A 24,694-nucleotide genomic window follows, 5' to 3' on the forward strand; every position below is an offset into this window, starting at 1 on the left:
ACCATCAAACAACATGAAAAGAGCAACAATAACAGCTCACATCTTCCTAACAAGGACAAGCTATTCAAGGAGTATTCTCTAAAAAGCTTTTCCTTTTCCGTTAATTAGTAAATTAACTAATTGAATAGCTGATAACAGAAGCATAAGTAATAATGGAATAATTAACTAGTTATGGAAGAAAGATCAGCAAAAATATCTATTCAGCCTTCTCTGCTCCTTACCCAACTTTGTCTGCTGGATGCCACCAAATTTCACCAACAGCAAGAAGAAAGAATTACACTTGGTCAGAGCAATTATGAAGAACAGAACTGACAGTTGTTTCATGCACATTTAACCTTGGCAACATTAAAAAAGGTACTTTTATTAAGCCATGATCTAGTTTTTTGCATTATCATGTACGAAATGCTATTTATTCCTAGCAGATTAAAGTAATTCAAAGACATAAAAACACCTGCACTTTATGGAGGATAGGAGAGTACATACGCCAGGTTTATTAAAAATTAAAATTCAGTAAATATTGAAGCAGCATTGAGGACATCAAGATCTCTTCTCTTCAACCGTCCCTTTCTGACTTCCCGCTGAAGGTACCCTAAAACTCATGCTCAGGAAAATCATTCAAGTTCAAGCTTGAAACAGAAATGAGAAAGAAAATGGTTTAAAGGTCCAAATTAAAAACCTTATTTAGTTTTCCAGTAATTATTACCGAAAAAAAACACCACACGTTTTCAATGTAAGCTCTTTCAAGATCTAGTCAAGTTCAGAGTGAACATGAACTTGAATTTGCTCAAAACTGCTGAGCTGTTCTGGCACAAAGCCGTCCAGCTACTGCAAGAGGAGAGCAGTACTTCTGGAGCCCCTGAATGCATACACCTTCTGCTGGTATGCAGAGAGAGATAAAACTAAAGAACTACAGCGCGTACTTATTCTAGTGTTAGCTCTGCTAGAGTTGATATTTCATCGTTCTGCAAATTAAGCATTTTTGACAGCACAAAGGAATTTCAGCCTGCATACACTAACAATATCTCATGGAACTGGAGTTGAAGTAATTTCTACTTCGTATTTGTCTGTTGCAGCACCACACAGGAAAAAAAAATGCCCAAGTTGTTAATAACAGGATACAGAAAGCTAGAACAAACAAGGAAGCTCAGAATGAAAGTATTATTTTCGGTCTAAGTCACAGGGATGTTAACCCTGCTGCCAAATGAACGCAGTCAAAGGGAAGTCCATCTACCTCCTCCTTCTCAATTCCTGAATCACGAGGCCAGAACGAACCTTAGGGAGCCTCTCCCTCTGCCCACAGGACAGAAAGACCTCAGCTAGAAGGCTTTGGGGTAAGCCAGACAACACTAACCTGCAGGAGAGCAGAGTACAACATTTCCCATCGCCGTAGCGGATCTGGCAGTCAGCGCCTGCAGGCATTCCCCAGCACATCCAGCAAGGCTGGAATCAGCAGAATCTTTTAGAACAAATTCACACACACCCCAGTGCAATTAATTACACGTCTCCCTGAAAAACCTACAGCCTGAAACCAATACCCTACAAGTTCTCCATTAACCAGTCTTACACCTCTAGCCGGTACTGCTTGAAGCACACAGTCCTAAGACTTTCCCTTCCTGAGAATTGTTCTAAAACCATCAACTCCAACTTGGTATTTCCTCCTCCTGTTCTACTACACAAATCACCCTCTACTTGTGTCTAGAGTGGCTCAGATGAGTGCACCAAACATGCAGGCACCAACATTTAGCCCTACGAATCCCATTCCATTATTGTTCATCTTTGTAACATTTCAGACTTACTTCCTGCTTCACCAGTAGTCAAGTCCTCTTCTTTATGGTGTATTTTTTGTTTTAAATACAGTGAAGGAAAACTGAAAAAGTCTGAAAAAAGTCTCCAAATTTAAAAATCCAGACTAAGATGCAAATGAATGGCACGGCATGGCGCTTAACAGGATACATCTGACCACAAGAGCTTCTTACATGTTTCCAGCACAGTTTTACTTTAAAATGGCTAACTACAGCATGTTTTAAATTGAGAAGCTGTTGTGAACAGATTAATATAGGATTATTTCCTGCATACTGTGTACTCACCACCACCACAGTAACCAGAACACCCTTCTCCTTGCTTCACGAGCATCTCCCCCCAGCTCACCTTTTCACTAGCCATCAGATTTGGCTGGATGGCCTCATTCAGAAGGTTGTAGTCAGTGGCTCAATCTGCTCTTCTCACAGGTAACTAGTGATAGGACTAGAGGCAATGGCCTCAAGTTGTGCCAGGGGAGGTTCAGGTTGGAAATGAGGAGACATTTCTTCTCAGAAAGAGCAGTCGGGCATTGGGATGGATTGCCCACGGAGGTGGTGGCATCACCGACCCTGGGGGTGTTCAAGGGAAGGTTGGACGTGGTGCTTAGGGACGTGGTTTTTTGGGTGACATTGGTGGTAGTGGGATGGTTGGACCAGATGATCTTGGAGGTCTTTTCCAACCTTAATGATTCCATGATTCAATGCCTACGTGGAGATCAGCAACAAGTGGTGTCTCTCAGGAGCCCGTACTGGGACCAGGGCTGGTTTATCATCTTCATTAATGGCTGAGATGGGGGCTTGAGTGCACCCTCAGCAAGTCTGCAGAGGACACCAAACTGAGTGGTGCAGTCAGCACAACAGAAAGGCAGGATTCCTCCCACGACGGCTTCCAGCACAAGAAAGAGGTGGACCTGTTAGAGCAGGTCCAGAGTAGGGCCACAAGGGTGACCAGAGGATCCCCTTCCACCCCAAACCATTCTGTGGTTCTACAAAAAGCATCACATTGCTCCACCTGGTTCAAAAAGTCAAATATACCACAGGGACACTATGGGGGCACGCTGGTGGGACAGCTGCTGGCCTGAGACCAACAGCTCTGCTCAGCTGTTTTGAAGCTTCTGCTGCTGTGCTCAATTTGGCAAGAACCAGCTTATGGTCAAAAATAATGTCGAAGAGCATAAGAGAGGCGATCAGCAGTGCAAGCCTAATTATTTAGGAAAGCAAGCTACTTAACGTGTTTTACTTGCAAGCATAATATTTTATATATACATTTATATATTCATTCTATAATATATAATATAGAAAGAACAGTGTGGAGCCAGGAGTTGGACTCGATGATTCTTGTGGGTCCCTTCAAATCCAGGATATTCAAGGACGGTGATTCTATTATTCTCAAGAACAAGACCATGGAGAGAAGGGGAACGTGATGTCACGGGTGGTACAGACCTTGACTTTTAGTAATTTCATCCTGTACAAAAGAGTTTCTGTGCACAGAAGGGCATCACCTGGTGCAAGTTACCTGGGCTTATCCCAACGATGCACGATTACAATTGAGTAGCTTAAACTCATTTAGGTCACCTCAGAAAAAGCAATACAAAAAAAATATCTAGTTTTTCCAACAGACTTTTCTAATGAAGACCTCTTCACACCTGTCTGTAGACCATCAGTAATGTCAGTAGGCTTGGTAATGATATGTAGTTCTAAAATCCAAAGTAGACCGTGTTCCCAAAATCATGAAGTGCCATTTCGATGCTGTGCAGGCAGCAGTAGCTTGCCATGACTCATTCAGAGGCCCCTTCCCAAAGCACTACCATGAATACAGGAACACCTAAGTTTTATCTATCTGACCTGCACCCAGCACAGCTATTTCTGGAAAGTTTAAAAAAATAAATCTTGTTTGTCTTTTTAAAGTTAATACTAAGAACAAAGATCCAAGCCCCCCATCTCTTTCCTGAAGTACAAGAACACCAAGCTAGACAAAAAACTAAAGACTTGGTTGTATTCAGGCTTCCAAAATTTACGCCTCTGCAGGGCTTAATTCCCCGTTTTCCTCGCATTTCGCAGATGAAAGAACAAACAAGTAATCCCCATTCTACCTGCTCAAGAGCTGAGGCAACCTCATTGCGTTACGTTAACTTTTATCTTAACTTTTATTGGCCCATCTAAGTTAGAGATGAGAGATCCGGGTAGCACGCGGCTCTTTTCAGCTGCTGCCTTCTACCAGGCAGAGTTCCTGGGGGGCTTTTGAATTTTATGGAATGACCAAGACCCGGTGGACCTCCCCCCCAGCACCCCATAAAGATAGGTATGCCGTTCAAATGAAAGACAAGTAATGGCAGCATTGATTAAGAACAACACAAGAACGTGCATCAAAATATTTTAAGGAGCAATACAAGATTAAAATCACTCATGTGGCCTCATACAAGAGCCCCAAAAATGTATTATTATTATTTTAGGGATAAAACCTCATTAAAAAAAATGACAGATGACAACAATTGTTTAATTCACGTGTATAAGCGAAGAGAGGGAGATTCAGCACAAACGTATGTTGGGAACATTTGTGCACCGGATTGCAGCTCTGATTAATAGCTGCATACTGAAATCTGTGATGGAAAGCTCCAGAAAATTGAGATCTGACTTTTGAATTTTCTGGGAAACTGAACTTCAGGAGATGGACAATATGAATGACAAGTGTGACGCTTCCAAGTGTGTTTCAGGCAAGTACCATCAGTGTCACTTTAGAAAGCCAGTTAGTAGTTGCCTACTTCTTATTTTCTCCTGTCCTTCTCTACCCCTCCATATTTACACCAAACCTTTCAGAGAGCAACTTGCAGAGCAAAACCAAGCTAGCCTCATGTCGGTGCAATCAGTGCAACACGTGAACTGAAGCAAAACAGAAAGCAGTCTGTAATTCAGATGTCTGGCTTCCAGAACCACCACTGTGTATTGAAGCATGGAGTTGCAGATCAATTAACCACAATTCACGAGTGCCTTTAAGTTTAAAAACAGCAATGCATAAAATCAATACTTAATTTGCAGCCAGTGCAGGAGTGAATAATATTAGGAGAGATTATCTACAACGCGTGGATATTTTATCAATAATGAAATAAAAGCCAGTGTGCATTATACCTTGTTAAAAGCAGGGGATATTTAAAGAAAAAAGGTTGAAATACAATCTGTAAACAACCACCCATTTAAGTTATAAACGGCACATACATGCCACTAATTGCATGCTCCAAAACTCCAAAAACAAATTTTTCCTCCTACTTCTTTTTCCACTGTAGGGAGAACAACAAGCCCGGATAGATTTCCTTGTCCTTGGGCTGCTCACATCCCCAGCTGCCCCCCTCCTTCAAATTTCTGCATTCTTCTGAAATTTGAGAGCTCTCAGACAAATCAGGACATGCCCTCGCTCCCAAACATGTTTCAGGCACTTTCAATAAGAGGCAAGAGTAAGAATAAAAACCCATCAAAATTACCATAATTTCAAGAACAGACTACATATGACCTCAATTAAGTCATCAACCAGCAGTACAGAAAATATAGATGCTGCAGAGGTGAAAACCCAGATTAGCTGAAATCAGGTTTGCTGCAATCTTCCAGTGCTGCCACTTGACTCTGAGAAAAATTACAGCTTTACCATACACAAAAGAACCAAGTGTTTTGTTCAAATTCTATAGCCTTCTAATAACTCTCATGGAAGCAAAAATTCTAAACCAGAGATAGCGTTGGACCTCTCCTATAAATTGCTTTTCAAGTGTTCCCAGGTTCCTGCAAATTTCTCTTGAAAAAACTACTTCGAAGAAAGGGAATGAAGTTCATCCTCAAGTAACAAATTGGAAGTAGATTCCAACTAACTTACACAAATAATATAGAAATTAATTTTTCCTAACAAAAACAGTACAGTTCTGAGGCAAATCTAATATTTATTTTCTTTAAAAATACAAAATAGATGAGGAACTTGAATGCAGAAGGGATGATGTAATCTTGTACTTAAAAACAGACGAGCTTTCTGATCCACTGCAACCTTCCCTCCCCACCTTAATACCTCTGCACTTTGCCCACTATTTAAGAATTTGGGGATACAAAACCTGCATTACAAGTGTTAATGTGGAAGGCATAACTGTAGTTCAGTATTTGTGCCTTTCAACTTCTTTTAAATCCGTGGTGCTCCACTCAATGTAGCCACCACAGATTTTCTTTGTATGAGAATACCTTCAAGTGGGAGGTTTAGAAAAGCTAAAGCAGCATCTTCTGACCCACATTACTCATCCTGCTGGAATACAGTTATCAGAGTGATGGCAGCAGCATCCTGTGCAGGTCCTTTTGCTGTCATTGCTATGGATACAAACACCATTGGTATATTAAGCAATGCAACTCACTGGGTTCCTTATGTCCTTCTCTCCCTTTCCAGCATTTACTTACTTTATGTCTCCAAAGCTAAGTGTTTGTTAACAAAAGAAATGTCATGAAGTATGAATTTCCTGTATTAGTATCAGGATTCTGTCATTTTTTATGTTGCTGGAACTCCGGATTTAGTATACAACTCCAACTCTTCTCATTTTCTTTCAAGAAGTAGGAAAGTAACTGGTGTGAAAAATCTCACACCATATACATACATTTCCACACATCCTACATAAAAAAAAAAGCACAAATCTTCCAGGTAGCTTTGCTTGGCTTCTCTTCAAACTTTATTAACAGAAAACCTCGGAACTGAAGCCCAGATCGTCTCCATCCCCCCGACATCTGTCTTCATTGACTACTTATACAAATACAAAACCTCCTGGAGAAAGCAGGCCTCAAAAAAACCACGTCTCTCCCCAAAAGATGTAGAGAACACACTGTTTAGGGTCACATCTGTTCAATAGATTCAAGGAACTAGCTGCCTTGAGGAGCAGAGCATAGAGCTAGGAATGACCCAAAGCAAAGCAAGGGCAAATGCATGCAAGCCGATGGCCATGAAGAGGCACAAATCCATTCGGACTGGCACAACCACAAGCACACAAACCTGCAAAGTGGAAAAAAAAGGCTACTCTGTCAAATTTTATTCTCATATGTGGATTTGTATTCATCTGATAGGATAAAAAGACCGACTTGCTACTTTGCTCTCCTCAACGCAAGGATGAGTTTGTGATGTGCAACAGCCTAGTTAGTCTCTGCAAGAGGGCAACATCACCTGCTTCTCACCTATGAAGTCTTGTAAGTCAAGACTTTTTTTTTTAAGAAGTTATTCTTTAGAACTAGCCCAATCCCAAAAAACTAGCATTTTTACTTCCTGTGTTCAACCTAATTTAAGGTATCAAACAAGGATTAGTACATAGCCTCTACCACCACGCAAAAAGGAGGTGCAAGTTAATATCCTGTTTGTTTTTCAAAGAGAAAAGTTATTTTGGAGAGGTCTGTAAAGTAAATTATTCACCATAAGAAACCAACTCAAATGTATATGAAAGATGATTTGTATGAGTCAGCATACATTAAAGGCAGATGAGTACAACCTGAATTGCTCTGCTTAAAATAGCTATGATACAATACCATTCAGACTCCCAGCACCGGGACTATAAACAAAACAACATCAGGAGACCTCCAGAAACCGGAGAAAGTCAAGAATACGCTTTCAGTGTTAATATTACTAGAAAAAGCCTATCGTTCCGTTTGGACATTTCTATTCTTAAACGACTTCAGCAAGAAAGAAATAGGCTGAAAGGAAAGGACTTTGTGTTCACAGCTACCCAAATTTCTTTGGACCTTAACACCTACCAAGATACCGTCAGGCTTTTATTGTCCCATCCTGAAAGTTAAGCCAACTGTACTGATCCTGGAAGAGAGAAATGAAATGACGACACGACCACCTGCTTACAATAAATACAAATATAACCTGGAATGCCAAACTTGGAGCCCTGTTGACAACCGTGACTTTTTAAGTGCCCTTTTCCTTTCCATGTGCCTGATACTATTATACTAAAATAAGAAATGACCTTTTGTTTTCAACAGGAATCTCAGTTAGTGATTTAAAGGCTGCACCTTTCACAATACAGCTGTGAGCAGGTTCCACATGTCCTTAAGGGACGTATTTTAGCGATACCTGGAATAGCCATTGATCATAACTTCTGTTAGGTGATCCCTCTTTGTCCTCTTGGTAAAGAGCACCGTAATCTAATTTAATGCATTCATTTATGGGCTCAGTTATAGACTGCTACCCTGTTATGGTCTTCTCAGGTCCTCTCATTCTCCTTAATAAGGAAACACTGCCCAAGCTGCACGAGTCCAGAATCCTGCCCAGGGAATTCGAGTTGCCTGCTCTACATCTTGCCGCAGAACAAGAAAGTACAAATTAATAGCTTCCAGTAAGAAGGAAACAAAATTCACATCGCTTCTGACAGTCATCTACTCTATTCCTGAGCTAGCAGCATGTGTGACTAGCACAAGACGTAATCAAGAAGAAATCACAATTTCTGCCAATTCCTGCTACTGTAAATGGATTTCATGAAATTAATTCAAGCACGTGAAAACACAGCACCATTTCCACTAACTGCAGGCAACACTTGGGGTCTACAAATCCACCGGCCCAAGACTCCATCACTTAGCTGGAACATTTTAAATGGAGATGGCTAGCAGCACAAGAATGGGAAATAGAAGAAAGCTTTTCATAAGTATATTCTACTCAACTATAAGCTTAGCCAAACTCAAAGCATTTTGTTTCACAAGAAACTAGCAGCCAAAAAATTACGATGCGTTAGGAAGAATTATGAAACTCAAGGTCCCAAAGAAGTAAGAGAATTATCAAAGTTATCTTTACGTTCCTAGCCATAAAGGGAAGTTAGGCTGATTTAAAAGGATTCACTGAATTTGAAATAAACCGGCTGTTCACTTATAATGGTTTTGTGTCTTACAGACAGATGAGAAGACATGATTTTCACCTAGGTAGGAAGAGCAAACCATGCATATACAAAATGAGATTACCGGCAGGACAACAATTCCATGGAATATAACTTGGAGGTTTCAGTCAATCAAAAGTGAACAAGAACCAGTGCAACTACTGAGAGAAGGGGGGTGGAAATAAAAGTTAACTATTACACTAGGACTTATGAAAAAGGGATGCCTTTTTCATGAGGAATGACTTCAATTTATACAATGCTGATAAGGATTTGGCTAGAACATTGGGTCCAGTTTCCACGTCCAGCACGGCACAATATTTATAAACCCTGGATTTCTTGAAGGATGAATTTCTCTGCATCTCAGGCACTGCTAACAAACATCTCAGGAAGCATACTCAAGACTGCATCTTGTCAGAGGAGCTCTCCACGAGCATCTGCCAGGAAATAACGCAGATATTTCCTTTACTACTGAGCATACAAACAAACCCCTGGCTTGCCACTTGCTGGTCCTGCTGCTTATCAAGCTAGCCAGTATTTGCCCCATCACACAGTATTTTATGATTTGTCAGTACCTTTGTGTCCACTAGTTTTCCTCTCCTTATATTTGGTATGTGATCTCCGTAGCACAAGGGCACTCATTACCCTTTGTGCTACAACTACAGCTCCAGATGCTAAACCATTCACAAACAGAATCAGGAAAGGTAATGGGAAGCCTGGCATGCCAAACTGAGTTTATAGGTTAAAACAGATACTTTCAAGCCTTGGAAGGATTATGGTCTGGTTTGAATTTTGGTCTTTTTGATGCTCTCCAAAACTTCTCAAGGTTTTTTTTTTTTTTTTTTTTTTACAAGCAGAAAGTTAAAACACACTCCAAGGTGCGCTCAAAAGCTGATGCTGAGTTGATCCACTGAATGTCTGAAGCTCGGACATCCTCTAGGGTTAAAGTCCACCAACCAGCAATGCAAAGCACATCATCATTAATTTGTCCAAGAATGTCTGAGCAAATGACTCAGAATATCCTGCTGCTTTCAGAAGCTTTCCTAGACCAGTGTCAGCCCGGGGCATTTCCTGCAGCAAGTAACAGCCAGTACAGATTTTTAACCTCTTCAGCAAAATACAGTATCAAAGGACAATTAGACATTATCAGCTAGGTAAGTGTTCTTACAGAAACAGCTACAGCAAACCTTACTGCAAACACAACCCTGAATCCCCAAGAGCAACACATCTATTTTTAGAGAAGTGGTAAATACACTAGTGGGGTGGAGCAGAATAACCAGAGGAGACCAGAATTAGTTTGCCTTTTAAGACAAGGAAATGGATGACATCCACCTTCATTACAAGTACAAATAAGAGCCTACCACTGCAATAGTTAAGCACGGGAGTCATCATTCCGAAAAACGTGTACAGGCATGCTTGACTTCAGATACTCTTACTGATGCGAGCAGGTCAGCGTGGTTACACAAATCCAGACAGGTACGTACTTGCAGGGCTGGGATTAAGAAAAAATTAGTTGCCCCAAGACAAGCAGCAGCATTTATTTTGTGAACAGGTTTCAGCATTTCCAAGCTGAAATTGTGCTGCAGTGGACAGGCTGATGCCCTGATGGAGCCAGGGGTGAGCCTTATGGATGTTTAACCAAGTCAGTCATTCGGAAATCTGTAATTTAAACAGTCTGGAAAGTTACAACAGCAGCGTTACACGGCTATTCCTGGCATTGTCAGGATGTACTCCTACAGATCCATCCAAGTTGTGCTACAAAGGAATACTATTTATAGACTCACAAGCATTATTTTCTGCTGCATACTTCCCTACTCGCACCTACCAGAAGAGCTAGCAGGCAAAACAAATCATTCGTTTTGATGTCCAGAAGAACTTTTGGCACCTCCAGAGGGAAGATGAAAAACCCTACTTCATTCTACCTCGGTAATGTATTCCCAGGTAATCCAGACAGGCTGAGGTTTTATTAAACTCCACTGAGGGATGAGACAACTAAGGAGAAAGGGCTTAAATTTATTTCCTCCCAACCCACTTACTTCCACGTATAAAACAACAGTTGCTCTGGGGGGACACCCTCATGAACAGCAGCGATCCCGAGCGAAGGCTTGGAGAGAGAGATCAGAAAGGCATTAAGCATCACACGGCATGGATTGTGTTTGTTAAATTCAAGGTCATTGCTTTCAACACTGTGCATAGTGAGTGCTCTGATGACATCTGCCAATATGGATGAAGAACAAAAAGGATCCAGCCAGTGAGAAGAACGCTTTCTGCACCACACTGCCGGTCAACTCATGCACACTTGTGAACCCAGCCTGCTTGGAGGAGTTCAAAGTTGACTACAAACCTAGTGGAAGATGATCTTTCTTCAATGGCCCCAGAATTCCAGAAGAATAAATCAGATGGCGAGCCCAGCAAAATTCCACTTTTGGAAGCCAGGAGGAGCTATAAGCACATAGGTGTTATTGGCTCAAAGCACTATACATTAATTAATTATCTTGACACTTAATGATAGTGGTTATTCCTTATATCTTTACCTGCAAACTGAAATCTTTGGAAACAGCTTTTATATCAAGAAGGGATTCTTTAATTCTACAAATTAGAACGTGATTCCAGGCAAAACACTCAAAACAGAGAAAACATGGATATATTTAGATTTTATAAGAGAAACATTTCTTACTGCAAGAAATAAATAAGAACCCTTATTTCTCAGTCTACCGCACTGCTTTTAAATGAGTAGCATGAGAGGTATAACAAGGTTGCTTGTCAAATACCAGTTTAACTCCAGTGAAGGTAAGAAGACTAGAATGCTGGAAAGCATCCGATGTTGCTTGCAGTAGGGATATAATCAGGAGAACATTTTTTGCAAGTTCCTTTATAGGTGGAAGTGCTAGCACCACCTACTGCCACTGGCTGTCCATCATCTTTGAAAATGCATACACAATATATACCCATACCTGTGCCAATTCAGTGCATGAAGACTTGCCTGAGGAATAAATCAGTTATCAAGCCAAACTGTTGCTCATAATCCCTCCTTTCTGATACACGCCTTCCACATTTGCTAATAAATAATCAGAGTAAATAATGTGCATCAGGAAGAAGACAAAGCTTCATGAGCTGAAGCAATTAGTGTCATCTACACATTCAGGTTTCTGGATGACGTTAACAGAGTCATTTAGTTCAGCTTTCCACAGTCACCACGTGTTTCTCTTTCAGACACCCTTGATACCCTGGGGGTTAAATACAGGACTGACAAGTACTTCAGGTGCTATTCAAGTCAGTGAGAGATCTGCTTTGAATGCAAATTTTAAGTGCTACAACAACAAAAAAATGGCACGTCTGAGTAGGGACCGAAAATCAAATTATTTGATCCTAAATTCTGTGACTCCATCCATACTAACCAGAATGTAAAATGAAAGGGTAAAGCAGACACTGCCATTGCAAATTTAGCACAAAAAAATCCATTCAGTCACAGAAGGGCTTGAAAACAGCAAAAAATAGACAAAATATGTTTTGGTACCAAACGAGGTAGTGGTTCTGTGGAACAAAGTGAATGATTGTGTAATGTAAAAACTATCGTGGAACACGGCAGAAGCTTAAATTCTGACGAGTTGGATATATAGTTCACAGTAATGGTCTTTAACATCGCAGGAGATCCGGTACTGGAACTGTCATTCCAGTATTTGCACATACAATACCATTTCCAAAGAGTAAGTAGTGCTAATCTCTTCCTCCTACCAAATCCCCAGCCAGAAACCAAACACACATACTTCAGTGTTAACCTCACAAATCAGAAATACTTGCAATTTACATTTAATATCTCTTGCTGTTTTTTCTTATTTGCCATTACATTTCAAAACCTTGTTATTCACAGGGCTGGTTTTCTCTGAAGCCTTATCTAGGAAGGTACTGCAAGTTATTTACCTAACAAACTCATAAATACTTAGTTGTCATGGTTTTACCAGGATATGACTCACTTCAATCCTTTACAAACTATGTATTCCAAAGAACAAACGGCTTCAGTTCACAAAACATATAAGTGTGCTTTTTGCCCGTGACATCACGACAGTAGTAGCTGTTCCTTTTAAAAGGTCAAACAAAAGGAAGAAGCGTAAGAAAACCTGAAATCACAGGGCTGAAAAACTCAAGAGGTGGGTGCCCTGTTTTGTGAGCCCCTCCCTTTTCTTTTCTCTATTTCCCATACTACTAATTTTCCAGGTTAAAAGAAATAAGTTATGTCTGGTATCCCATCCGAACCATTATATATCATGCTGAATCTGAATTAAGACAAATGTTGGTCTTGATTGAAAAAAAGTACTAGTGGTGATGCTTTTTTTTCCCCCAAACTAAAGTGTTTCAAGTTTTTCCAGTTTAGGTGACAGAGCTGAGAACAACTGGTTTTGAAGCCACTATTTATTCCTTGGAGCAATGAAAGTTTTTTCCAAGGAATTCCACCTACTGTATCATCTGTATAGTACACACAAGCAGCATCCCCAACCAGAAAAGGGAAGGAATGAATTAGAAAGGAGAAGCAATTAGTCACCATAACCTTGAAAATTTAAGAAAGGCTAGCATGCACACCACTCATGAAACAACAAATTGTGCAAAAAAAAAAAAAAGCTACTAAAGATTAAAGACATCTACGACTACAAATTTAGACAGTCATGAGACAATAAGCGACCCTCTGTTTCCAGAAGATGAATATACAGAAGAGATCTAGGAGAGCTGTTTATATGCCAGAGGCAATACACCAGTTGAACTGCAAGGTAAGTCTGAAGTCTCCCAAGGACCTAGTCCATGCAAAATGCTAGCCACATCTCCTTTGCTACCCAGCAAGGAGAATACTAACCTTGTCTAAAACAGGTGATAGATTTTTTAAATAAGGTTCTCCACATCAAGCAGTTATATGCAAAAGTGTTCCTGAAGTGGCAAGAGATGAGTTTTGTTACATGCCAAAGCCTGAGCTACAGAAAATAAAGATAAATCCTGTAATGCAAGCTCACAAACCAGCAACTACAGAGAACGCTGGAGAAAGCGAGCAATCATGGGAAAAATTAAAAATGGATCCAACAAATTCTTCTAGCTACATTCAGATGAACGAATATTCTAAACATCCACACATGTCAGCAGCATAAAAGCAGAAGTCAGAAAAACTCCAAGTACAGTGAGTAATAAAATTGAAGTTTGCAAATGTAACCATTGACTTTATGAAAAGCAAGTCAGAAGGAATCAAAAATAATAAAAAAGGAGTCCTATAGTACAAAGAATACTGTGCTTACCCAAATTCTCTGCTCCTGCTTATAGCTCGACTACTTAAGATTAGGTCAAGTCCCCCTACAGTGAAGATTTTGCCTAAGACAAACTTTTATCTACTACAGAAAAGAAGAACATAAAAACAAAGAACCATTACCATTTTGCTCCAGAGCCAGGATGTCAGTCTGGCCGGCCAATTTCCAGCTAAGCTATTTTGGGAGGCGAGAAGACACCTTACAAATCCCCCCCAAGCACAATAAATTACTGTGCATGCCCACACCTTGGCACTCAGGCTGAATGGAAAGGCTACACAGGGGCTATCAGAAAGTCAGAGAAAGGCCAGTTTTAAAAGGCTCATGGAAAGAGACATACCAAGAAACTCTACTTAATGCTACTGTTCAAAAATCAAGATTTTCAACCATAATTACACGGAAAGAACAAAACCAAAAGAACAAAAAAGACAACATGGACCATTTTATCCAGCACACAACCTTGTAAGAGTGAAATCATCAGCTGTTCTACCTACCTTAAGTAGACTTTCCAGCTCTCAGCAGTAGGTGCTCAACATAAGATGAAACATGAAATCTGAAAAGAACATTTAGAGTTGATCAGGTTATTTTCTTAACATCAAAGTAGACAAGTATCCCATAGAAACAGAACACAGCTAAGTGATGTTCCTGTATGAAGACAAGATAATTCTCCACTGAAACAGAGTGTAGTAGACACCCCACTTCCCAAGTTATTCACCTGCAAGTCCTTAGAAAGACCCCAGAAAAGCAGTGGGAGAAGCCAGGAGGCTTACATTTGAACTGAAGACAGACACCTTACAAAGCAAGCTGCCACCCATCTTGTACGTTTCATACATTCAGAACTTAACTAATTGGATGACTTCGGTATTTTGAGGAGTGGAAGGGGTTAGAGGATTCTGAAGTGAACTTTTAATCTAGCTAACATACATTTAATGGTAACAATGCAGCCAGTACTAAAAAATTTTAGCGATACAAAAAAAATGATAGCAGCATCCAAATCTAGAATTAGAAAGAGTGCTTTCCTGAAAGAAAAAAGCACGTGGGGGAGGACCTAGTGAAAAGCATTTATTTCCCCAGGGTATGTGCATCACAGGACAGCCAAGCCATTTTTTAGCTGAAGTAATAAATGCATGCAGATACAGTTCAAAATACACACGTAAGACTGTCCAGAAAGAATTGGTTTTTTTCTTAAAGGAAATGCTCAAACTGAAAGCACTCCTCGGAGCTGAGTTGTCCGCAGAGTTTTCTGCTATTTTGCTGGTTGTTTTTCTTGCTCTTTTGCCTTCTGAACGAAGGTGTGCTACAGGGACAAAGGCAGTATTGAGCAGAGAGAAATCAATTTTTAAGAACTGTTTCTGAACCTTTATTCACCTTAGCTACTTCAGCTATTTCACACACAAAGGCCACCGAAAGATTTCCACATGATAAACTAACACACAACAAAAATACTAAAGAGACTGCAAAGGAGCTTGCATTTTTCTAAATAAGAAAACAGCACAAAAATTCCACTTGAAGTATTAGTCTATGCTATAATAAATTGAAAAAAATGAGAAAAATCAAACTACTTGCAATTTCTACACGAACAGCCATGAGAATTTCAGTGTCTGGACGTACGCGAAGTAAGGGAGAGCAAGGCGTGCTGCCTCTTCCTCACCCCATTTACACGCGCTGGCAGCACACTGAGAACGCTTTGCAGAACTCAGGTCTGAATTTTAACCTTTCCCGACGAAGCTGTTGTGCCTACGTTAAAAATTAAGCAAGAAGCTGCCATGAGGGAATAAGGAACGTGGCCGGGCCGGTGTAAACCCAGCAGTGTACTGACTATATGCAGTGGTGCAAGGTGTGCCTGGTGCAACTCACATTTTTGCTCCTTCTGATGCACGACTTCCCCAGGAAAGACGTCTCACCTGGTACGAGGAAGGCAGAGGGGAGATGTTCCTTCCCCTCCACCGATGCTCGTCCCTACCCATAAAAAAGCTGAAGCAAAACCCCTACTCACCTACTCCTAGCACCTGTTTTTCCCCAGCAAGAGCATAACAGGAACCAGCTACCTCCGAACACTGACTTCAAAGTCAGCACAGAATCTGTCGAGGCAGCCAGCCGTCCCATCACCTCCTCCAGCCTGAGTGGCAAACGACAGCTTTCCCCAGCCTCGTGTCTGCTCAGAGTATTTTTAGGGAGTTAGTCATGATTTGGGACAAGTTGCGGGAACACCAACGATGAACACAATGGGAATGACATCACGACACGTTCTTACATCCTCTACGAAAAGGGAAATTCCTCACGAGACTGTTTCGCAGACTGAGAAGTCCGTGCAAGTATTGATTTGCTTTAAGAAAGACTCTCTCTGATACGGCAAAAGCTACTTTTAACTCCCAAGGCTGATAGTAATGACCTTTCTCCGCTCTGGGAAATTACGTCAATGGTATCCGTAAAGCATTTGTTAAAATAATAGTGTCTAATGCTTGGGAGGTACTCACAAACAACCTCAAAAACGCACCGAACACAAATACTAGAAAAATTTTATTTTAATTGCTTAGCCATCGATAAATGCAGACACTTACGAGCGTAACAGACTCTCCACGCAGGTTATCCCATTGATTTTCTACAGTCACCGCTGCTTACTGGTTTGCTTCGCTTTAGAAAGCAAGAGGTGATGAGATCTCTTCTGTGCTCAACTCAGCTTCCACCACTTGTAACTCTTAAAAAGCATCTCTTAGTCTCATTCTGGCTGGGATAAACACTGAAAACTTCTAAAGTGGTCAATATCAGACTTAGCATAAAAAGTGGTTTGGGTTAATTGAAATGCAGTGCTTGTATTTCAACTTTAAGAGAAAATCCATGCATTTTTAACAAAATGGTTTCCCTGAAACAAACGCACAGCAAATGTATTTGCTGTGAAAAAATTAGGATGGAACTTTTCATAGATTTCGGAATTTCTCTGCCTTTCTCCCCAAGGGAAGGCTTTCAATAAACTGACAATATTTAAACATTAACACACTTCTTTCTGGTGGAAAACCAGTCCTTTTCATACTTCTTCCAACCGGCTGAAAGTCTTCCATTTGCTCCACTTCTGTTTCCTTACTTTTTTTAAATGTTTTATCTATTACTGTTTTACCTCATTTTCCTCTTTAAAACCACCCACAATTTGACCTGCTTTTCTGATTAAAAGACGGAGCATGTCACCTGGGGACCTAAACCTCCAAATTCACTGCCTAAAACTTCTGGTTTTGTCTGCCAGTCTCTCTCCAGCTTGACCTCTTGACCAAACACACTACTAAAAACAAGCTAATTGGTAACATCCAAGAAAAAAAAATCTTAAAAACATCTTTTAGGTGTGGAACTCAACCCTTATGCTTCCTTGAACCTTCCAATGACCCATTAGCCCAAGCCTGACAAAACTAATGAAAACTAACCAGCCATTACTGATTTACCTCCCCTTCCACCTCTGATCCGCAACAGCAGAGCAAATTTTGGCACAGTGCAACATTTTTATCGTTATACACGAAGCATTTATAGCCTTACAACAATCAGATCAGGTTTCTGAGGATGCTGTTTGGCAGTACTGTAAGTTACAGGACAGCTCCACAAACAATCACGCCAGATGGGAAAGATTTCAGGAGCTATGCCAGCGCAGGGAAAGAGCAGTAACGCCAATTTCTGGACACAAGTAATTCTTTATTAGAGATGAGTCTTTTTTTATTAGAGATGAGTCTTAGTTATCATAGTTTTGTGATATTATTCTTGCTAGTTATATGGTACATACGGGTTTTTAGATGCTCTCCTGGACCTTGTGCAAACAGCTGTACATGCACAGCTCCTCCATGCCTGGAGCAGTAAGGGCAATGGACCTGCCTGGAGCACTAAAAGAATTTGTTTTTCAGGGTAATTGGTGTACAAGGTACAAGCACTAACTTGATCTTAGTGCTGCTCGTGGCTCGGGCAGCAGAAGAATCCAGTCCTTAACGAGGATTTGGAGTGGACTCGTTGGACCCAGAAGCGTCAGCACAGGATGTGGTGCTGTGGCCACCCAGCCCCTCCACCAGCAGCTCCGCACAGACACGTAGCCAGCTCGTCAGAGACATTAACTGGGGGATAAAGGGCAAACTTGAGCAGGAACTCACATCCCAGCATATTAAAGCTGCCACAAACCAAAGGAGCCCGTACTTACTATCGGCTCTTATCCCTACGAGCCATCACGCATCAGCTATGCAGATAAAACTTTGACATCGAACCAAACCTCTCCCTTCTGACCATAATAACAACACTCAGCAGTGCCGCACGACAGCCTCAGCCCAAAAGCCATCATACTGCAAGCGAGAGCTGTGCTTTAAGCACTGATGTCGCATGCACGTGGCCACCAGGTCCCCCAATTCCTCCTGCCTGTCCTTCAAGTGCTTTGTCACGACTCGCTGCTTTCACCTTGCCTTTCCACAGCAGATCTCAACACCGCAACCCACATGGCCATGCCTTATTTTACTTTTAACGGCTTTAAGAGGAAGGTATCAAAGCACCACGGGCTTTACACGCATTTATTTTCCTAACTTGCTGCAGCCCTCACCCTCTGCTCTCTGACCTTTTGCTTGCTGGAGTACAACCGATGCTCCTGTTCCCCCTTCCAGCTACAGCGAAATTCCTCTTGCAACAGACTTTGAAAGACTCGAGAGGAAGAACCTCAATGCAATCCCCATTTATCTTCAAAAAAAAAAAAAGATAAATACGTTACAGAACTCCAAAGTTTGTTTCCTAGGAAGGGAAGCTCCTGCGCTCAATACTCTTCTCAGATTATGAAGCAGCTGAAAGGTTTTGTTTGCCTTTAAGGGAAGAAAAAGCTGATTCAGTTGTAAAATGAAGCCAGTGATCTACACTCCTGTCCTACAAATTGCCTCTCCTCTTTCACTGAAAGCAGAGCAAGGCACAAACCCAGCTGCTGGAAGCCCCGAACAGCACGAGACGAGCGGCATTGCCGATACACAAAGGAACTCACCCCCTTCTAAGGCTGAATAAGTGGAGGCTTTGTAGCCCGTGCCACAAGTAAACTTTAATTTAAATCCTCATCGGAGCGTTCATCTTCTGTGCTACACACCATCTCCTTCGAACGGCGTCTGATCTCCTTCATAAACAACCAAGCTCATTTCTTTATTTCACGGAGGCAATAAGCTTCAGGGAACAAGGTAATGATAGCCAGAAAACTAAAGCACATTTCTTACATAAATAAAGTACAGAGACGAACCCTAGGCAAGGTATGGAAGAGAGGCATATTCGGTGTCACATCCCTCTCCTTCTTTCAACTCCACTCTTCGACTAAGTTTTATAGGGGCAATGACTGTGTTGTTTCCTTCCACAACCTGAGAAATACGAGTAATAAACTCCATCTAATATTCACAAAGCCACCAAGAAACGGGTCAGAATATTCCTACAGAAGAAACAAATGCCATATACCCCTCCACACCATTTCTCTTAACATCAATCCTTAATCTGTGCCATAAAAATAGAAATAAAAGGAATACTATTCACTTCTGGAAATTGATTTTTTCTGAATATTGACTAATTAATATACCCAAAACACTTTGTGTACGTGTGCGTTATGGAATATACTGCAGCACTGCTGTCCTCCTCCTTGGAGGTGATATTCCCCCACCCCAAAATCACTCAGCTTACAAATGCAACGATAAACAGCAAGTCCACGTAAATCAGAAATTAATGTTAGATTGCCCTGATAATGAAAATTCAGCACGACTGCGTGCTTTTATAAGTTGATTAAACAGAATTTAATACAAATGATGAGGAAGAGGCTTCCCCTTGCTTCCACGTCACCTTTTTATTGTTGAAATCCCTGCCAGATCACCGGGTCATGCATCACACAAGGGATCACGATTAGCTCTGCTCCTTGGCTTGAAGGCTCCCTGAAAGCTCAGGTGTAGCACTAGAGCGTTAATTCACACAGCTTCCACCTCTAAATTTTCACTTGGGGTTTAAAAAGCTCTTAGATCAATGAGTTTACTCTTTATTTTCACGAGGAACACCTCAAACGCAGGATGTGCCATAACTACTGCAGCAAATACAGACAGACACGCAGACCACGTTGCAGTTTGTCTCCATACACGCTTTCACTAAAGATCACTTCATTCTGTTTCCCAATCTCAGCAGTTACTTACTCCTTCCTTGACAAAATGCTGGGAAATATTTTGACTTGCTTTAAAACGCATTCACGTAAGTTACAATTAAGATGGAAGCCTACTGGTGCAACATCAAAATGCAAGCTATCACATTAAACAGTGAAAGATAGAGATAAAAAAGAAAATGTTCAGTTTCCAGACTATTTTTCTGAAATAAAAAGATTCAGTTTATTAATATGCAATACAATTTACTCATTAAATGAAGGGCAATACCAAAAAGAATGAGAGAAATTGTCCAAGAGCACTCTACTGCTTGCTCATGCGCTTTAGCAGCCTGGTGCATGCACTTTCCTGGAACTTGTAAACGTACAACCAAACTAAACTGATTGTTTCAGGGTCAGTAACCAGTCTGCAGTTCTGTTTTTCCAGCCGTATCCAGGTGACATCTGCATTTACAGAAAAGCATGACGATTTCGTTTATGCAAGGATCTTCTTTCCTCCTTCTGAGCTTTACAGCCGTGAGAACAGCAATGCACAAAGCAAATACAAGACGCTTTGCCCGCAACAGATCTACCCCAAAGCTGCAAAGTAGCAGGAGAAGACTTGCTAAGGAGCTCAGAGAAAGCTATGAGTTGGTGGGGTTACTGTCAACTACATCGACCACCAGTAGAAACCTGGAAGCAACAAACCCCGTGTTCGTTACCTATTACTGTCACCAAAATCAGGGCTGGGTAGGACTCCAGTGTCTCACATCAATCTGCTGCTCCTGAGGTAGGGATAAACAGCATCTCCTTTCTGACAGGTGCCCAACTTGTCCTTAAAGACTGTCAGTGACAAGAGTCCCCTCCCTAACCCATTTCAGTGCTTTACTATTCTTAGCATTAAAAGTTTTCCTTCCCCATTTAAGTCAACAATCTCTCGTGTGAGCCCCCACAAGCCCTTACTTTCTTCTTCCTTGTAGTAGCCTAATGCACGTGAATACCTGTAGAATACAAGGAGAGCAAACATCAACACCTTACTGTTCCGTTTTTATACATCATGTACTTCAGCTATCTGATTAGTTACTGAAAGCATCCAAAAGGGAGGAAAACCCTTTCTTGCTGCACGGTGCCCCAAACGAACACAGCATTATCCCTAAATCCCACCAACGCTGGATTCAGCTGAATGGTTTTTCCAAGCGTTCAGCCCTTGAGACATCACAGGAGAGCACGTCTGTCTTTGCCACACTACAAAAAAAAAAAAAGGCGATAAACTGAGAACCAACTAACACACATCCAAGCTCACTCAGCTTTTGCAGAACTTGAAAAGCGTGCTTTAAGTGGACACTTGAACAACCACATTCAGCATGCACTCAGAGTAGGAAGAGAGGCACCAAAACATGTACAGAAAACAGTCAGCTTCCTGATTTTTATAAACTAAAATGAAAATGAAAAGATGGTTCATAAACCAACTGGGATCTAGACGTCTCCAGGATACGGTGCTTAAGCCTGAAGGAGAAAGTGAGAACTGAAAAAAATCCGAGTTACTTCTCCATTAACAGCGTTCCTCTAATGGTGCTGTTAACAGAAGGGTAAGAACAGAAACTATGACTTGTAACATTTGCAAAAAACTTTACTGAGAGCAACAGAACCTTACGTGTCAGTGTGCAAAGGTTTCCTGGCTGAAAGCTAGCAACAGAAAAATACAGTTTAAAAAAGTAATGAAATTAAACAGTCTTGCATACGATGAATATGGAGCTTTGAGGTTAAAGCCCTCCAACCTGTGGCTTTTTTCCCCGTATACATATTATCAACCTACTTTTGCTCCTACTTGTTACATAAAGCGCCAGGTGGTTCTAAGTCGGGTATTGTGAAAGGTCAACAAGTCCACTGACAAACGTGAATTTATTGAGACAGCCACGTCAAGGCTCTTGCCTAGCAGTAACAGCACCTGAACTGACCAGCTTTCATCCAAATTCATGGCGAGGGGTACTTCGACCCCCTCTTACAGGAAGCACTTCAGAATCGCCATGAGTATACACGCCTGCAGACGAAGCCTGAGCACAGCAGCGCCCTTACTTTAAACAGCAGCAAACGACGGCACAGAAATTCAATCAGTTTAGCCGACATCAGAAGGAAAAAAAAAAAATTAGCCAGAGAAGAGGCGGAGAAAAAAAATCTCACCTCTTGACTTGCAGTACTGTGGTTATATCAGTGCTTGCTATCTCCTTCCACCGGCGGTTAGCAAAACCAGTGCTATCAGGAGCCTTAGCAAGCACTGGCAAGAATACAAGAACACCTCGATCACGTTCTGGAACTAGCCTGGGGAGGGCACGAGGAAAGGGAGACAAGGGCTAAAGCAAAACGCAACAAGTACCGAGTTTAAATCTCTACAAAGAGTATGTTCAAGCAGCTCTGGAGGTACCTGTTGCAGACGTTTCTTTTGTATGCCACTGCCTAGATTGTCAGATATCCCTGCCTTCAGCAGCTGCTGCTACAGGAGAGCGTCAGTGAAGAAAAACAGAAAAACAGGGTGAAGGAGACTGCTAAAACCTGAAATAAAAGCGGGCATAAAAGGACCGCAACAGCATTCAGCCCCAAGCAAAAGGAATTTCTGCCTGAAGAAAAGCGTCTTAGAAACAGCAGAAATAAAAGCTGGGAGACAGCTTGGTTAGCTGAACAGGAATAAAAAGGAACCGTGCTCCTTTAAAACACTAACTTCATTTTTCCCCTTTACATACTAACCTTTACTAGAGAAAAAGCAGGCGATACAAACTCCAGTGCTCTAAACCAGAGCACAAAGGGACAAAGAAGGAAACCACGAACACACACCTATGTAAAAACATGAGAATGGCAGCAGGTTATATGCTTTCACTCTACATTTCACAGAATTTTAAGAATTGGCTAAAGTCAGTGAGAGGAAATTCTCTTGTAAAGATCGTCAGACATGGGGATTTATGAGGAGTCTGTTACTGTACCTTCGGTACTTCCCTAATTTGTTAGCACTAATCTTGAACCTGTTTGAGGCATCTCCAGGAAATAAAATATGAAGCGTAGGTGAACCTTGCTGGCTGTTGTACGTCCCATGGCTTACATCAGTAAACACTCTGCAGCATTAAGAAAGAGTCAGGAAGGAAGCTCGGTCCCCTGTTAAAGAGATGCATTCAAATCCACAAAATACATCACTGGGCTCATTTTGAGCTTTTGCTGCATTAGACTTCTGCTACTCCCCTGCAATCAAATTATTCGCTATCTGAGCAGCAAGACGACAGGAAAGAGCAGGAGCTCCTCCTTCCTACACTCAAAAAGGAAAAAAACAAAAACAAAACAAAAAGCCCATCTGCTGGTTCAAATCCTTCCCAGGAACTTTAACGGGACTAAAAGAAAAATGATCTCTGCCTTCCAAAGGCATTTAATAGCCTGACGTGGTCTGCTCCTGCTCCCCTCCCCCAAAACAAATTAAAACAAAAGCAGGAATTGCACGTTTTCATGCGAGGGTAAACAATAAAAAAAAAAAATAACAGGATGGCAGCAGGAAGCAGGAGCAGTTACCAGTCAGCAGAGCCCTCCGACCTCTTCCTCAACGTCCCCAGCAGCTCTGGCTCTATCACACCAACCTCTACAATCTGTGATGGAAACGAGACGGGCAGCACTTGAAGGATGCTCCCGTACACATTAATGCCTCTAAATCTACCGCTCGATCAACTTACCAAGAGTGAGAGCAGGGCAAAGAATGTGCAAGCTCCCAGTGCTGCCTCCTGGACAACCGATGCACACCTTTTGCTCACGTACTTCTGATTAAAAGGAAGGAAATTAGCCCAGGGTTGTAAAATGAGTTGAATTACAGTGCCAATGGGGGAAAAGGGTTGAGATTAATCTTAAGGATAAAGCTCTAAACTGACCTGTATTACACCGTATGAAGTTGGAGCCCTGCAGCAAAACAAAACAGTCCCGAGCTTGCCAGTCCCTGTTCCCAGCCAAAGGAAAAAAGCAGCAATGCTTCGGTGCAGGAGGAATCTGCACAACTATTTGAATGCACCCTACATGCCCTTCCTGTGCCGAGCACAATAAAAGACACCCAGGTAACCCAATGCACAGAGTTAGAGGGGAAAAAAAAAAAAGTCTTGAAGTCATAGGGTACAAAGGCAATCCGATACAGGAGAGGTTTTCTTAATCAGTTCAGCTGTGGGCTGCTGCGGATCTGAGGAAGACTTAGATGTACCCACCATTAACGCTGACACAAGAGAATGATGAGAGTGCCTCTAACAAAACCTTCAGCTTTTATTTACCTCTTCCATTTTGATTTTTACTCGACAGATATTGCTAACAAACCTTACAGACCAAATTTCAGAAACTATTCTCCCATTTCTTCCTCGTGCATCTCCAAATTTCAAGCACTGTCAGACGGGTGAGTTTCAGTGGTTCTGATCCCACCTCCGACTATGCTCAGGTATAATTTCTTCTATGTACGTGATTGCCAGTGTCATCTTCCTCCACCCACCAGCACATCGCTCTGAAAAAGCTTCCAAAACATCCCCTTGCAGGTTTTAGTGGCTCACACACCTCGCAGCACGACCCTTTGGGGTAATCAAAACAGTCTCTTGGGGCTGCTTTAATACAAGTGGAGGAAATCAAACCAAGCCATTTTAT

The 24,694-nt window shown here is 41.5% G+C and overlaps 1 protein-coding gene across 4 annotated transcripts in view; it reads right to left on the reverse strand.

Annotated features, from left to right (window-relative positions):
- PTK2 (protein tyrosine kinase 2) overlaps window positions 1-24,694 on the reverse strand; it is a 203,894-nt gene that overhangs the window by 174,614 nt on the left and 4,586 nt on the right. For all 4 annotated transcript variants that reach the window (XM_040547367.1, XM_040547366.1, XM_040547365.1 and 1 more), the window contains exon 2: window positions 14,445-14,503. The gene's annotated coding sequence lies outside the window, so the exon portion shown is untranslated. The remainder of the gene's footprint in view (window positions 1-14,444; window positions 14,504-24,694) is intronic.

This window comes from Cygnus olor, chromosome 2 (assembly GCF_009769625.2).
Source record: "Cygnus olor isolate bCygOlo1 chromosome 2, bCygOlo1.pri.v2, whole genome shotgun sequence".
Taxonomy (NCBI): domain Eukaryota; kingdom Metazoa; phylum Chordata; class Aves; order Anseriformes; family Anatidae; genus Cygnus; species Cygnus olor.